The sequence below is a fragment of the Globicephala melas genome, chromosome 2 (genome assembly GCF_963455315.2).
Source record: "Globicephala melas chromosome 2, mGloMel1.2, whole genome shotgun sequence".
NCBI classification, from domain to species: Eukaryota; Metazoa; Chordata; class Mammalia; order Artiodactyla; family Delphinidae; genus Globicephala; species Globicephala melas.
The window spans coordinates 53,679,414-53,695,716 of record NC_083315.2 but is presented as its reverse complement, the minus strand read 5'-3'; positions in this window follow the sequence as shown (position 1 = coordinate 53,695,716).

Here is a 16,303-nt window from a genome sequence, read left to right as displayed (position 1 = left end):
GGGGTCCGCACTTTCAGCCGCGGCTCGCGCCCGTCTCTGGGGTTCGCGCTTTTAGCCGCGGCTCGCGCCCGTCTCTGGAGTTCCTTTAAGCAGCGTTCTTAAACCCCTCTCCTCATGCCCCAGGAAACAAAGAGGGAAGGAAAAGTCTCCTGCCTCTTCGGCAGGTGCAGACTTTTCCCCGGACTCCCTCCCGGCTAGCTGTGGTGCACTAACCCCTTCAGGCTATGTTCAAGCCGCCAACCCCAGTCCTCTCCCTGCGCTCCGGCCTCAGCTCTCAGCCCCGCCCGCCCCGGCGGGTGAGCAGACAAGCCTCTCGGGCTGGTGAGTGCCGGTCGGCACCGATCCTCTGTGCGGGAATCTCCCCGCTTTGCCCTCCGCACCCGTTGCTGTGCACTCCGCAGCTTCGAAGCTCCCCCCTCCGCCTCCCGCAGTCTCCGCCCTCGAAGGGGCTTCCTAGAGTGTGGAAACTTTTCCTCCTTCACAGCTCCCTCCCACTGGTGCAGGTGCCGTCCCTATTCTTTTGTCTCTGTTTTTTCTTTTGCCCTACCCAGGTACGTGGGGAGTTTCTTGCCTTTTGGGAGGTCTGAGGTCTTCTGCCAACCTTCAGTAGGTGTTCTGTAGGAGTTGTTCCACGTGTAGATGTATTTCTGGTGTATCTGTGGGGAGGAAGGTGATCTCCGGGTCTTACTCTTCCGCCATCTTCCCACTTGTCCATTTGTATTCTTTTTATTTCTTTTTCTTCTCTGATAGCTGTGGCTAGAACTTCCAAAACTATGTTGAATAATAGTGGCGAGAGTGGACACCCTTGTCTTGTTCCTGATCTTAGAGGAAATGCTTTTCACCATTAATCTCTGGTTATTTTTAAATGCTAATTTTTTAGTGATGGAATAAAACTAGAAAGAGAAGGAGTGCTGTCATAATTTCATCAAGAAAAAGGACACAGGGACTACCCTGGTGGCACAGTGGTTAAAAATCCGCCTGCCAGTGCAGGGGACATGGTTTCAAGCCCTGCTCAGGGAAGATCCCACATGCTGCGGAGAAAATAAGCCCACGTGCCACAACTACTGAAGCCCGTGTGTCTAGAGCCCATTCTCCACAACAAGAGAACCTCAACGAAGAGTAGTCCCCACTCGCTGCAACTAGAGAAAGCCCAAGCACAGCAACGAAGACCCAATACAGCCAAAAAAAAAAAAAAAAAAGGACTACAAGTGTTCAGTTATGCAAAATAAATAAGTTCTGGCGATCCACTAAATAGCATGGTGCCTATAACTAGCAATAGCATGTGTACACTTAAACTCTGCTAGGAGAGTAGATCTTATGTTAAGTGTTGTTACCACAAAAACTTATAATAATATTAAAGGCATGGGAAGAAACATTGGGAAGTGATGGATATGTTTATGGCCTTGACTGTGGTGATGGTTTCACAGGTGTGCCCTTATCCCCAAGGTCATCCAGTTGTATACAGTAAATATGTATAGCTTTTTGTATGTCAATTATACTTCAATAAAGTGGTTTAAAGACAAAATAAAATAAAATTCAGAAAAGGGCTATAACTAAAATTATTGCTTTGATTCTTCCTTCTAAAAACATTTCTGAGAAACAGAAATTATAAAATATAGTATAGCCTGTCAGTGTGAGAATTGGACATAATTTTTCCATATTTTGTCTTTTAATAGAAAACCAAAAACGGTGCGTATAAACTTGGCAGAAAATGTTGAAAAAAGATTCTAGATGGAAAGATTATGAATTCTTTCTTTCCACAGCTGCTTTCAGCTCTAGGAACTGAGAGCTGTAATTTTCACTCAGGCCTATCTAAGTCCTGAGAAAACTATAACCAATCCTAAGTCTGTATAAAGAGGCTCTTCACTAGTTGGTTAAATATGAAATCAGTCTGCAGTCAAAAAAGTCTGATATATGCATTGAGAGGAATGCCCAGACAAGTGGGGAGAGAAGTCCTCTGTGCACTAGCCAAGTCCTAGTTTTCCTCCGTTCCAGTGGAACTTACCTGGTTCTCTCCAGCTCCCACCTCTCCTCCCACAGCTGCAGTTGCACTTTTCTCTGCTCCTAAAGGTGCAGAAATCCAGCTCCAGACTCTGAACTGGCCATAGAGTCCTGGTGCCGGGCTGATGGCATGGAGGAGCTGGACAGAACCATGGAAGAGCTCATATGATTTTATGATAACAAGCTAGATAACAGGGTGAAAAGTATTTTTTAGCATCTTTATTGGAGTATAATTGCTTTAAAATGGTGTGTTAGTTTCTGCTGTATAACAAAGTGAATCAGCTATACATAAACATATATCCCCATATCTCCTCCCTCTTGTATCTCCCTCCAACCCTCCCTATCCCACCCCTCTAGGTGGACACAAAGCACTGAGCTGATCTCCCTGTGCTATGTGGCTGCTTCCCACTAGCTATCTATTTTACATTTGGTAGTGTATATATGTCCATGCCACTCTCTCACTTCATCCTTTCCCCCTCCCCGTGTCCTCAAGTCGATTCTCTACATCTGCGTCTTTATTGCTGTCCTGCCCTCAAACAGATGGAGAGATATACCATGTTCTTAGATTGGAAGAATCAACATTGTGAAAATGATTATACTACCCAAAGCAATCTACAGATTCAATGCAATCCCTATCAAACCACCAATGACATTTTTCACAGAAATAGAACAAAAACTTTCACAATTTGTATGGAAACACAAGACCCCGAATAGCCAAGGCAACCTTGAGAAAGAAAAATGGAGCTGAAGGACTCAATCTCCCTGACTTCAGACTATACACAATGCTACAGTAATCAAGACAGTATAGTACTGGCACAAAAACAGAAATAGAGATCAATGGAACAGGATAGAAAGCCCAGAGATAAACCCATGCACCTATGGTCACCTTATCTTTGATAAAGGAGGCAAGAATATACAATGGAGAAAAGACAGCCTCTTCAGTAAGTGGTGCTGGGAAAACTGGACAGCTACATGTAAAGGAATGAAATTAGAACATTCCCTAACACCATACACAAAACTAAACTCAAAATGGATTAGAGACCTAAATGTAAGGCCAGACACTATAAAACTCTTAGAGGAAAACATAGCAAGAACATTTTATGACATAAATCACAGCAAGATCCTTTTTGACCCACCTCCTAGGGTAATGGAAATAAAAACAAAAATAAACAAATGCGACCTAATGTAACTTCAAAGATTTTGCACAGCAAAGGAAACCATAAACAAGACGAAAAGACAACCCTTAGAATGGGAGAAAATATTTGCAAATGAAGCAACTGACAAAGGATTAATCTCCAAAATATACAAGCAGCTCATGCAGCTCAATATCAAAAAAACAAACATCCCAATCCAAAAATGGGGAGAAGACCTAAATAGACATTTCTCCAAAGAAGATATACAGATTGGCAACAAACACATGAAAGGATGCTCAACATCACTAATCATTAGAGAATTGCAAATCAAAACTACAATGAGGTATCACCTCACACCAGTCAGAATGGCCATCATCAAAAACTCTACAAATAAATGCTGGAGAGGGTGTGGAGAAAAGGGAAACCTCTTGCACTGTTGGTGGGAATGTAAATTGATACAGCCACTATGGAGAACAGTATGGAGGTTCCTTAAAAAACTAAAAATAGAACTACCATACGACCTAGCAATCCCACTATTGGTCATATACCCTGAGAAAACCAGAATTCAAAGAGTCATGTGCCACAATGTTCATTGAAGCTCTGTTTACAGTAGCCTTGACAGGAAGCAACCTAAGTGTCCATCGACAGATGAATGGATAAAGAAGATGTGGCACATATATACAATGGAATACTACTCAGCCATAAAAGGAAACAAAACTCAGTTATTTGTAGTGAGGTGGATGGACCGTCATACAGAGTGAAGTAAGTCAGAAAGAGAAAAACAAATACCATATGTTAACACATATATATGGAATCTAAAAAAAAAAATCGTTCTGAGAAGTATTTCTAAGTGAATAGTTGTATGGTATTTTCATCCCGTTGTTTCAAAGCTTTTAAAACATATGCTCTTCTGTCTTCAATTACCCTAAATCTGTAGCTCCAGCCCACATCCCTCTCTTAAGCTCCTGATACATATTTACAACTTGCGTTCATGCTTCAAAGCCTGCTCAACACATCCAAACCCCGATTCATGACACTTCCCATTCAAACCTATTCTTGTCCTTAATTCCCAGTGTTGATTACTGACTCCATCATCTATCCTGCGACTCAAACTGGGGATCTTAGAATCATTTATGACTTTTGTTTCTTTTACATTCTCCTCAAATTCATTAGATATTGGGAGTTGCCCAGGGGTTTTTATTTTTAACTAGCCCCTCAGGGGATCCTCCCACAGAGTTTAGTGGCCTTCCTTGAGAAACGCTTCCTGCTCCCGGGAGAGGAAACATCCACTCTGCATTCTTTTTATTTTTACTGACTCATTCCTTGGTCTGTAAGTATGCTCAAGTTTTCCCCACTAAAAAGAGAATCCTTGCTCAAACGTTTTGCTTTTATAGCCAAAATCTATTGAAAAAATAAGCCCATGTTGTTTGTCTCTTCAGTTCTCATTCACTCTTCAGTTCTCTGCAATCCAGTGTCTGTTCCCACCACGTCACATATACTCTTGATACGCTTAAAACAAAATCTGCCAACCAACCCAAACACAAACCCCCTAATGAAGCCCCCAGAGCCCTGCATGACTCAGCCTGCCACCTCCCCTCATGCAGCTCTGTCCCATTTCCCATCATTTGCTGCCCTACAGCCCTGGGCTTTCTTATAGTTTCTTGATGTGCAGAGCTCTTTCCTGCCTCAGGGCCTTTGCACTGCTGCTGTCTGGACTATGATGCCCTCTCCCTGCTTCTTCCTCCCAGCTTGTCACTTGGATATCAGAGTGAGGCCTTGCCTGACCATCTGATTTAAAGTAAGGTTCCCTTTAATTCTTCTTTTTTTCAGCTCAGCTCCTGTTCTTTTCCTTGAGAGTGCATTTCCTAGTTTATATATATTTTACTTGTTTATCTATACTGTCTGTTTCTAGACTATGAACTTCAAAAGGGTAGGGGTTACATTAGTGTTGGTTATCACTGTACCTTGCCCGGTTCCTAGAACACAGTAGTTGCCTTACTTGTAGAAAGAGCAAATGAATTAAGCTGTTTTCTCAGAGGCCACCAAGGACCCCATCATTTCCAGGTTCTGTGCCTGGATGCATAAGTGAGCTAGCAGAAAATCCATGACTCAGCAACACCCCCACCTTCTCAACCCCCCACCCCCGCCCAGCTGGAAAAGCCTTTGGGAGTTTTGTTTTTAATGATTTCACTCTAAAAAAAAAAAAAAATCCCAAAGTCTGGTTTCTTCCTCTGTACAGAAAGATGGTACTGCTGACGCTACTCTGTGATTACAGGATAACCTCAATAAATCTTTTGAAATCTTGGTTTGCTTGTTTTTGCAGAATGAATGAATGAATGAAACCAAGGGAGCACTGCAGCACCCACCAGGTGCCATCCTCCCATGTGGAGCTGTGATTCCCATGGTCCCCTTAGAAGTGAAGAGTTGCTGGATTCGAGGGCTTTGATGCTCAGCATCCCTGCATGTGCCACCCTGGCTCCCAAGTGCAGTGCCTACAATGTTCTCATTTTTGCTGCATTTACCTTTCCTTCTTTGGGGATGTAAATCTGCTAGCAATACAAATAGCCAACCAGGTAATAACACATGCAATGTACATTATCAGTGTTCCTAACAATGTTAAATGTTGATGGGACTTAACTGCTATTTTGAAGGGAGCCCTTAAAAACCTTTTTTTTTTAAAAAAAAAGCTGAGCCTACCTAGATCCCTAAAGTGTATGCACACACACATCCTACAACAAAAACTTTAATAGATCATTAGAACTGCCCTTCAAGATGCTTTCTTAGCAGATGAGACACTCTGGGTGAGACTGGACACTTTGTTGTTTCCTTTATTATTCAGGAATGTTTTGAAATGTAATACAAATAAAACAGAAATAAGACATATAATTATTCAAAAGAGGAAAGTAAATGACCACTATTGCTAAATAACAGGGCTGGAAAACCCATAAGAATCACTTGCCTAGAACTAGTTTAGTAGAGTTGCTGGATGTGAAATAAAACAAATATTAAAAATCATTATAACATGGCTTACTTACTATATGCTTATAGATATCATTCTATTATGCTGAACAGATAGAAGAGCTCAAAGCTTACACAAGTCAATTCCTTGTAAGTCTTTGATATTTCTTGCAATTTCCAGTATCACTGGCAACTTAATCCAGGCCCTTCGTATATTTTATCTGAATTATTGGAAGTGAACTATTCCCATTACTAAGACTTAATAGCTGATCAAATGAGGACAAAGGATCATTCATAAATATACTTAACATCATTGCTCTGTATTAGGCCCTGTGCTAGATGCCTGGACTGGAGTGACAAAGACCCAGTGCTACCCCAGGGACATACAGCGGAAGGTGTGCCGAAACTCCCAGATTTGTTGATGGGAACAGAAGTAGGGTTCACAGAATAAGAAAGAGTTTTGGGGAAAGGTAGTGAGTTCAGACTTGGACACCAAGGACTTGCATTTCCAAAGAGCAATCCAGAGGGTGATGCCCAATAAACAACTGGGAACAAGGGACTGGATCAGAGACAGAGGCCAGAGTCTGAGATGGACTCCAGAGCCAGGCCCAAAGCCGTCACTGAAGTTCTGTTAGTTGGTGCTAGTTCCCTAAGGAAATTCACACAGAAAAGGGGGAAATTCCTGAGAACAGAACTTGAATAGAGCTTATGAGTTGGGGGCTTCCGGAAGAAATAAAACAGTGGAGAAGAAGCCAAGGTCATTAGAAAAGTTGTGAGGGCCAATAAAGTGCCCAGGAAACAGGGCCAGGGCGAGTTCCATGAAGGCTTGGGCACAAGGACACATCAGTAGCAGGTAAGGCAGCAAGGCCAGAGAATGGCTTTGATGTTGTGATGAGAGATGCTGGAGACAGTTGTTCATCAGAGGGAGGAGGGGAAAAGTCTCTGCCAAGGGCTAAGGAGTCAAGGCTCGAAGGGTGGAGGCTGCAAGAGCTCTGGTCTGGGTGATGTTGGTGGTGGATAGAAGGGAGGATGTGGGAGTAAGTGAGACTGATGATGCTGGGAGATGATGGGTGATTCTCCACATGGAGGCTGGACTGCAGTAGAAAGCAAGGAGAAAGATTGGTAGAGATAAGAAGACATGAGATGAGATAGAGAGAAGAGAAAAGAGGGAAGGCTTTCCTTGGGTGTCCTCGATCACTTTACAAAACTGGGAGGACAGGTAATTTGATAGAAGTGGAAGGGGCAGAGGTGTCGCTGAGGGTATTGAAGGCAGTGACACATGCTTGGAGCAGTCACTTTAGACAATGCACAAAAAAGTTAAGAAAAGATGAACAAAACTGTGCAGTTCCTCTGAGGGCCAAATTATAGTCAGCACACATTCCGAGAATCAAAACAGCAGAGCTCTGTGACTTCCTCCAGAAATTCTTGGACAAGAAATGGATGGTAGACTGGAAGAGCAGCAATTGTAGGATCCAAAGAGTCTAGTGATTTAAAATGACCTAGGCTGGGGAGATAAGTGGTGGCAGAAAGGGCAAGAAAAACCAGGGGGGAACAAGAAAGGTTTTAAGGACAGGAGACTAGGAGACTAAGACCTCTATATCCTTGGAAGGAGATATGCCATTTCAAGGGCCAGTGATGCTTCCCCTTCCCCCTCATCTGCTTGTCCCTTCCTCCTCACAGGTGCTGGTGGCGAGCAGGTTGTAGCCAGAATCAGCCTAGAGAAGTGCATATTCCTGGTGGTGTTTTCCCTGGGATGCCTGCGTCTCCCTTGCCTTATATCAATGTCTGTACTGCAGGAGAGGTTACTGCCCTAATTAAGGGGCAGGGATTGAATAAACTATATCCATAATGGCTGTCAATGTTAATAAACTACCAAATGCATAAAGGCAATTAATAACAATCCTATCCCGCTGGGGATACAGTCTTGCACCATAGTTACATATACACCAAGTCACTGATCTAACCTGTTAGACTTATGGAGAATTTAAATGGCCTGAGGGGAAACCTGTGCCTTCTGCTTGTCCTGAAAATACAGACGGTTATAATTAATCATAAAGATGTAGCTGAACAAACAGTGTTGGTCCTTCTGTTGTTTCCTGTCACCAAGAAAGGAGCCAGCAGCCCTGAAAGACCTGTAAAAGCAACTCTGTTGCCTGGTGCAGCTTTGTCTTTAAATCCTATTCTCAACCCTGCCTCCCTGCTGTCTTGGCTTTCCTCTCTCTGTTCTTTCCCCCTCTTTTGGCTTTCCCAATTTGGGCTTAGTCAGTGCTGTGGTGGTAATACCGCAGCTCTTAAGGAGCCAACGCATGCTGACTCAGAACTAAAGGGCCAGATCAGCACTGTACCTAGAACTGAGGACAGAAAAGGGACCAAACCCTTGGGCCAGGCCTGCTTCCTAGAGTGCTTCTCTTTGTTCAATCTCCTACAGATGCCTGAGTGGAGAGGTCAGGGACAATTAGATAGGTGTGAACTCCCAAGGGGAAAAATACTGTTTCATTGAGAAGGGAAGATTGCAGGCTTTACTGCGGGGGAGGAAGGGGGAAGATGGGGAGTGCGAGAGCACATGCGCACATGTGTTTTAAAACAACTGAACGTACAAATTACTTTTAATTGAAAATTTGATATAATTATAGATTCACATGCAAATTATTATAAGAAATAATACAGAGAGACCCCCCTATATACATTTTCCCAGTTTTCCCCAATGATAATATTTTGCAAAATTATAGTATATCACAGCCAGTATATTGACATTGATAAAATCCACCATCTAGTTCAGAGTCCCTGGTTTTACTTGTACTCATTTATGTGTGTGTGTTTAGTTCTATACAGTTTGACTACTGTACATGTACGTGTATAGGTTTGTGTGTCCACCGTCACAGTCAAGATACGGAATGCCTTATCATCACTAAAATCCCCTATGTTGTCCTTTTATAACCACATTCACCACCACCTCTTTCTCCACTCCTATGCCGCCCCCTAACCCTTGGCAACAACTGCTCTCCATTTCTAAACTTACGTCATTTCAAAACTATTATGTAGGGACTTCCCTGGTGGTCCAGTGGGTAAGACTCCAAGCTCCCAATGCAGGGAGCCTGGGTTCGATCCATGGTCAGGGAAATGGATCCCGCATGCATGCCGCAACTAAGAAGTCTGCATGCTGCAACTAAAGATCCCACATGCTGCAAACTAAGATCCCACATGCTGCAACTAAGACCCAGCACAGCCTAAATATATAAATAAATAAATATTTTTAAAAACCTATTCTGTAAATGGAATCATACAGTATGTAACATGTGAGATTTTTTTTTCAGCATGCATAATTCTCTTGAGATCCGTGCAAGTCATTGTGAACATACATAATTTGTTCTTTTTAATTGTTGAATAGTTATCCAGGGTATGGATAAACCAGTTTCTTTAATCATTCACCCATTCAAGCTACCTATGTTATATTTGAAGTGAGTCTCTTCCAGACAACATATAAAGGGGTTATGTGATTTTTATTTGTTCTGCCAATTTCTGTCTATCGCTGTTATTTAAACCATTTATATTGAAGGTAAATATATGTTATGCTTGAGTCAGCCATTTTATTATTAGTTTTATGTTTGTTTCTCTGGTTCTTGTTCCTTTATTTCTCTCTTCTTGCCTTCCTGGGGTTACTTGAACAATTTTTTTATTCCACCTTGATTTATTTATAATATTTTTGAGTATATTTCTTTGTATAGTTTTTTTTTTAGTGGCCGTTCTGGGTATTATAATAGAAATATGTGACTTATCAGAGTCTACCAGTAACAACATTTTACTTTGTGTTAACTGTGGAGTTTCACGTCCATCTAGATCTCTTTACTTTCTCCTCTTTTAAATTTCATTGGCTTGAATATCAGGTGGTGTTAACATTTTTGTTTCAGTTATCAAACATGATTGATGATTTATAAAACACATGAGGAGAAGAATAGTTCACTGTGTGTACACATATCTGTTATTTCTGTTGCTCCTTCTTTCCTGATGCTCCAAGATTTTCTTTCATCCATTCTTTTCTGTTTGATGAATTACTTCCGTCAGTCTTAAAGGGTAGGTTTGCTTATCAACAAATTCTGTTAGTTTTCTTTCACCTGAGAATGTCTTTATTTTCCTTTCATTCCTGAAGGATAGTGTTCCCAGACATAATTTGTGGTTGAATTGTTTTCCTTTCAATGCTTGAAAAGTGTTGTGCACTTTCTTCTGGCTCCACTGTTTCAGGAGAACTCTACTGTCATTTGTATCATTTTCCCCTCCAGATAATAACACATCATTTCTCTTTAGCTTCTTTCAAGATTCTTTTTTCTCTGTCTTCTGCATGCGTTTCTTTCAGTTGATCCTGTTTGGGATCCACTCAGCTTCTTGAATCCAGGTTTGTGTGTGTCACCAAATTTGGGAAATTTTTAGTTATTACTTCTTCATATGCTCTTTCAGCTCCACTCTCTTTCTCCTCTTTTTCTGGTACTCCAATGACAGAAATGTTCATTTGTTTGTTTTAATAGCCCCTTAGGTCTCTGAGACTCGGTTCATTTTTTGAAGTCTATTTTTCTCTGTTGTTTAGATTGGTTGTTGAAATTGGGCAAATTATTTCCTCAAGTTCAGTGATTCTATCCTCTGTCATCACCATGCTACAGTTGAGCCCATCCAGTGAGTTTTTCAAAATTTTCTATTATATTTTTCAGTGCTCTGATTTTCCTTTGGTTCTTTTTTTGTAATTCTGTTTATCTGCTGAGCTTTTGTAATTGTTCTTGCTATTGATTGTTGAAGCATTTTTATAACAGCTATTGCACTGCTGGTGGAAATGTAAATTGATACAGCCACTATGGAGAACAGTATGGAGGTTCCTTAAAAAACTACAAATAGAACTACCATACGACCCAGCAATCCCACTACTGGGCATATACCTGAGAAAACCATAATTCAGAAGAGTCATGTACCAAAATGTTCATTGCAGCTCTATTTACAATAGCCAGGAGATGGAAGCAACCTAAGTTCCATCATCAGATGAATGGATAAAGAAGATGTGGCACATATATACAATGGAATATTACTCAGCCATAAAAGGAAATGAAATTGAGTTATTTGTAGTGAGGTGGATGGACCTAGAGTCTGTCCTACAGAGTGAAGTAAGTCAGAAAGAGATAAACAAATACTGTATGCTAACACATATATATGGAATCTAAGAAAAAAAAAAAAGGTCATGAAGAACCTAGGGGTAAGATGGGAATAAAGACACAGACCAACTAGAGAATGGACTTGAGGATATGGGGAGGGTAAGGGTAAGCTGTGACAAAGTGAGAATGTGGCATGGACATATATACACTACCAAACGTAAAATAGATAGCTAGTGGGAAGCAGTCACATAACACAGGGAGCTCAGCTCGGTGCTTTGTGACCACCTAGAGGAGTGGGATAGGGAGGGTGGGAGGGAGGGAGACACAAGAGGGAAGAGATATGGGAATGTGTGTATGTGTATAGCTGATTAACTTTGTTATAGAGCAGAAGCTAACACACCATTGTAAAGCAATTATACTCCAATAAAGATGTTAAAATAAATAAATAAATAAAATAAAATTTGGTCTTAAAAAAAGAATGTGAGGGGGAAGTTAATTCAGTTTAAACTAAAAAAAATTTTTTAAAAATTAAAAAAATTAAAAAAATAAAATCCTTATCGGATAATTTCAGCATCTTAATTCATCTTAGTGTTAATGTCAGTTCATTGTCATTTCTCACTCAAGTTGTGATTTTCCTAGTTCTTGGCATGACAGGTGATTTTTTTATTGTACCCTGGACATTTTGTCTATAGTGTTAGGAGACTCAGGGTCCTATTTAAACCTCTAATTTTAGCAGGCAGTCACCCTGTTTAGGTTTAGCACTCAAGTTCTGGCTTATTTTTCCAGGCTGTGGTTCCAAATCAGTTATATTTTAATCTTTGGTCTCCTGATTTATCTGCTGGTGCTGGGAGTCCCTCTCCGTTTTAGTGCTGTCTGAGGGAGTGGAACAGGATTCCCCAAGTTGGACTACCAAGTGTCTTGGAAGAGCGGGTGGTCTCAGGTATATGGGGACAAAGGAGCTTCCTGAGCAGGGCCACTTGCCATGGTGGCAGCCCTCTTCTGGTTCTGCCCACACACCAGGTATGTGGGTGAGTCTCTGCAGAGTGGGGTCTCTTGTTTATATTTTCACTGGGCTGTAAACCTGTGGGGAAATCCACGTCTGGCTGTAGTTATGCAGCTGAAGCCTCAGTGTGTGTGGCACAGGACATACTGTGTGATGGTGTGTGTGGTAGGCTGGCTGTGTATTGTTCCCCAACACCCAGGGCCTCTTTGAGAGTCAGCTTATTCCTGTGACTCACCTGCTTAATGAGAAGCAAGCAGGAATGATGAATGTCACTTACAGGCGGAAGCTTTGAGAGCCAGGAGGAGCTCGCTTCGTACTCTTCCCTGTCATGATCACTGACAATGTGTCAGATGGCAGCTGTTCCATCAGCCCACGTCCCAGAGTGCGGATGATGACAGCTTAGAGCAGAGCCCCCGCAGGGCTGGGAGGACATGTGATGTGAATGATGTAAATGAGCAGGAACCTTTGTGTGTGAACTGTGCAGATCTGGGGCATTGTTTGTCACCACCACATCACCTGGCTTATTCTGCAGTGAATTTTGCTTAAAGAAAAAATTGAGGGAAGAGGCAAATCTTGATAGCCCTGGAGGGTATTAGAAATGCATAAAACCATGCATCTTAAATATTATATAAATTAAACATTTTATAATTTAGCTTCTGTTCCTTAGTTTACAATAACAAATGGGATTTTACTGTAGAGGAATGAGAATCCATAAATTTGGTGAGGCAACATCTGTCTATATTAGAGTCCCTGAGAGGTCTATGAAGACATTTGCAATATAGTGCGTTTTCCAGTCAGAGAATGGAGGGCAGGACTGTTTTCCAGGAAAGCTTTATTTCTGTCTCCACCTGCTATGGTCTAAATGTGTCCTCCCGCCACCAAATTTATATATTAAACCCTAAAGCCCAATGCGATGGTATTAAGAAGTGGGGACTTTTGGGAGGTGACAAGGTCATGAGGGCTCTGCATTAATTATGACATTAATGCCCTTATAAAAGAGACCCAAGAGAATTCCTTTTCTACCATGTGAGGACATAGCAAGAAGTTGGCATCTGCGACACCAGAACCTGACTGTACTGGCACCCTGATCTTAGACTTCCAGCCTCCAGAACTCCAGAAATTTCTGTTGTTTATAAGCCACCCCATCTCTGGTATTTTGTTATAGCAGCCCACGTGGACAAAGATACTACTCCCAGGATGGACTTCAGCATTGACTTTGTGGCTCTGTGCTTATCCTCCAAATTTTTCCACCCATAGCATTTGCATTTCTTTGTCATTCTTCTGCAAAATTTTGTCTCCATCTCATAGCTTGTTTTGGGATCTCCACAGGTCAGTGACAGGATCAGTTCAGCTTGTACCAGACCACAAGTACAGCCTCCAGGTATGAACACGGCCATAGGTAGGGAAACTGAATACCATCTTAGAGGAGAGAAATCAAGTTTTCTCTAGGAACCCTTAGGTAAACCCACAGCATTTATGTTATTACTAGGTGGTGTTTATTAGGTTAAGCTGGCCTTGAGATATTCTGTAATGCTCCTAATGTAATTTGTACGGAGGAAAGGATAGCCTGTTTTCTTTTATGAGGATGCAGAAATACTTTCTGTCAAATTGTGACAAAGGAAACTGCACCTTTTTACAATATTGAATTGGTGAAAGTGAAATCACTTCAAAATGAAATTAGATGACACTTGGACCTCTGAATCAGGGAACCACATCTACCTTGGCCTATTAAGCCCCTGGAGCAAACTCCCCATTCATGGCTGAACCCAAAGTGCTGTTTTTCCACACATGGAGCATCAAACCCATTATCTTTTCTCTCTATCTGTATTCTACAGCTGCTGCCACTTCCGCTTTGTTCTTGAGGTTTCTGTCTCCTCTAAGCCTAGCAATGGAATAAATTCCTTTTTCTGCATCTACCAGTCCTTTTCTGCTGTTCTGATCAAAGCATATTGTAGACTTTTAAATTTTAAGAATTTTATTATCCTTTAGGTGGAAATAAAGAGAAATAAAGTGAAAAATACAATGATGTGGGCAAAGTTCAACAGGAAAATAGACTCACAATGTCTCTATAGTTCTTATTTGGCATGCACAAAATGGAAATAGAAGCGGACACGTCAGTCCCTTTACTCCATTCCCTGGCCAGACTATTGTTCTTTTAGTCTTGAAGGAGAAGACTGATTCCTTCCTCAGCTCACTTATCTCCATCCATGTGTCCATTTCCTTTGTGAATGGTGAACATTTGAGAGCAAGTGCTATTTCTTTCCCACATTTAAATCTCTAGGACTTAATCCAGTGCCCAGCAAATACTAGCTGCTCAACAAATATTTATTAAGTAAACTACATGCTCTTTGTGGGTCTATTCTCCTGCAATTTAATGAATTAAATTTTTTTTTCTGGAGCGGTAGAGTGAGGAATTCTGCAAATGTACCTCTCCAAAGAAGCGATGAACACACTGACAAAAACTGTCAAAATCAACCATTAAAAGAACTCTTGAAATTAACCAGAGCCCTGTATTAATCTGAAGAGGGTTTACTCAGGAAAAACTGCTGAAATGTGTAAGAACAGGAGGGTTTTAGGCTTTGTTAAGTAATCTAAACCCATCTCCCTCTATGCAGCTGGGCAGTAAACTTGAAAACCAGCAGCCTTACAACCACAGTAGCTGTCAAAGGCAGTAACCTTGTAGCCACTGGAGGAGAGACACCAGGTTTGGAACTCCTTAAAAAGTCCCATCCTCAGAGTAGTATCACTATTTAGTTTGTCTCACAGTGTCCTGGAAAACCCCATTTTTCAGGGTATTATTGTCATTTGACCTGACTTGGAGTTCTGCTCCATGGGAAAGTCTTATTCCCAGGGCATTTGTCAGAAACAAACAGCAGCAAGTATTTAACATTGCAGCTGCCCAACACTGCAGAACAAGTTGGGACAAAAAGAACCTGGCCAGAACTTAAAAGGAAGATCAAGGTCAGGAAAATGAAGATGTCACAGGGGTCTTAAAAAACTCTGTTCTAGGGGATCTAAAATGTACACACATGTGTAAGCATGTGTGCGTGCTCAGGAAAGACCTTGAGACCTTTAAGTGAAGGCTAAGGAAGAGTTGTAAACTGCCAGACATTGAAAGAAGGCATTCCCCAACACACACACACACACATACACACACACACGCGCGTGCACACACACACGCACGCAACACTTTGCAGACGACGTTCCTTGCCTACTACAAGGAATGCAGAATTTACAGAATTATTCCATGAAGTCACTAAATTAACAAACAGCAACAACAAAGAGCAAAACCAAAAAACAACAACAACAAAAAACCTCAGGGAATGGGAGGGGAGAATAGGATTTCTAGATTTACCACATTACATGTTACTTTAAATGATCAATTTTCAACAAAAAGTTACAAAGTCATTCAAAGAGGTAAGAAAGTATGACACATACATGACTAAGGCAGTCAATAGAAACTGTCTCTGAAGAAACCCCAATGCTGGACTTACTAGACAAAAACGTTAAATCACAGATATGCTCAAAAAACTGAAAGAATCATGTTTAAAGAATGAAAGGAAAGCATGAGAACAATGTTTCACCAAGTCTCAAATTTCTATCTCAATAAAGAGACAGAAATTATAAAAACAATGGACCAAATTGAATTCTATAGCTAAAAATACATAAATTAAATGAAAAAATTCGTTAGAGAAATCCAACTTCAGGTTTAAGGTGGCAGAAGAAAGAATCAATGAACTTAAAAGACAGGGCAACTGAAATTATTTGGTCTGAGTAAAAGAAAGATAAGAGAATAGAAAAAAAAAATGAACAGAGTTGCAGAAATCTATGGGACACCATCAAGGATACCGACATGTCCACAATAGAAGTCCCAGGTGAAGGGAACAGAGAGAAAAGGGTAGAAGAATTATCTGAAGAAATAATGGCCAAAAACGCACAAATTTTAATGAAAAGCACTTATGGACACATCCAAAAATATCAAATTAGATAAATGGAAATAAACTGATACATATGCATATCATAGTCAAGCTGTTAAAACATAAAGAGAGAATTTTGGAGAGAGAGAAAAATGATTC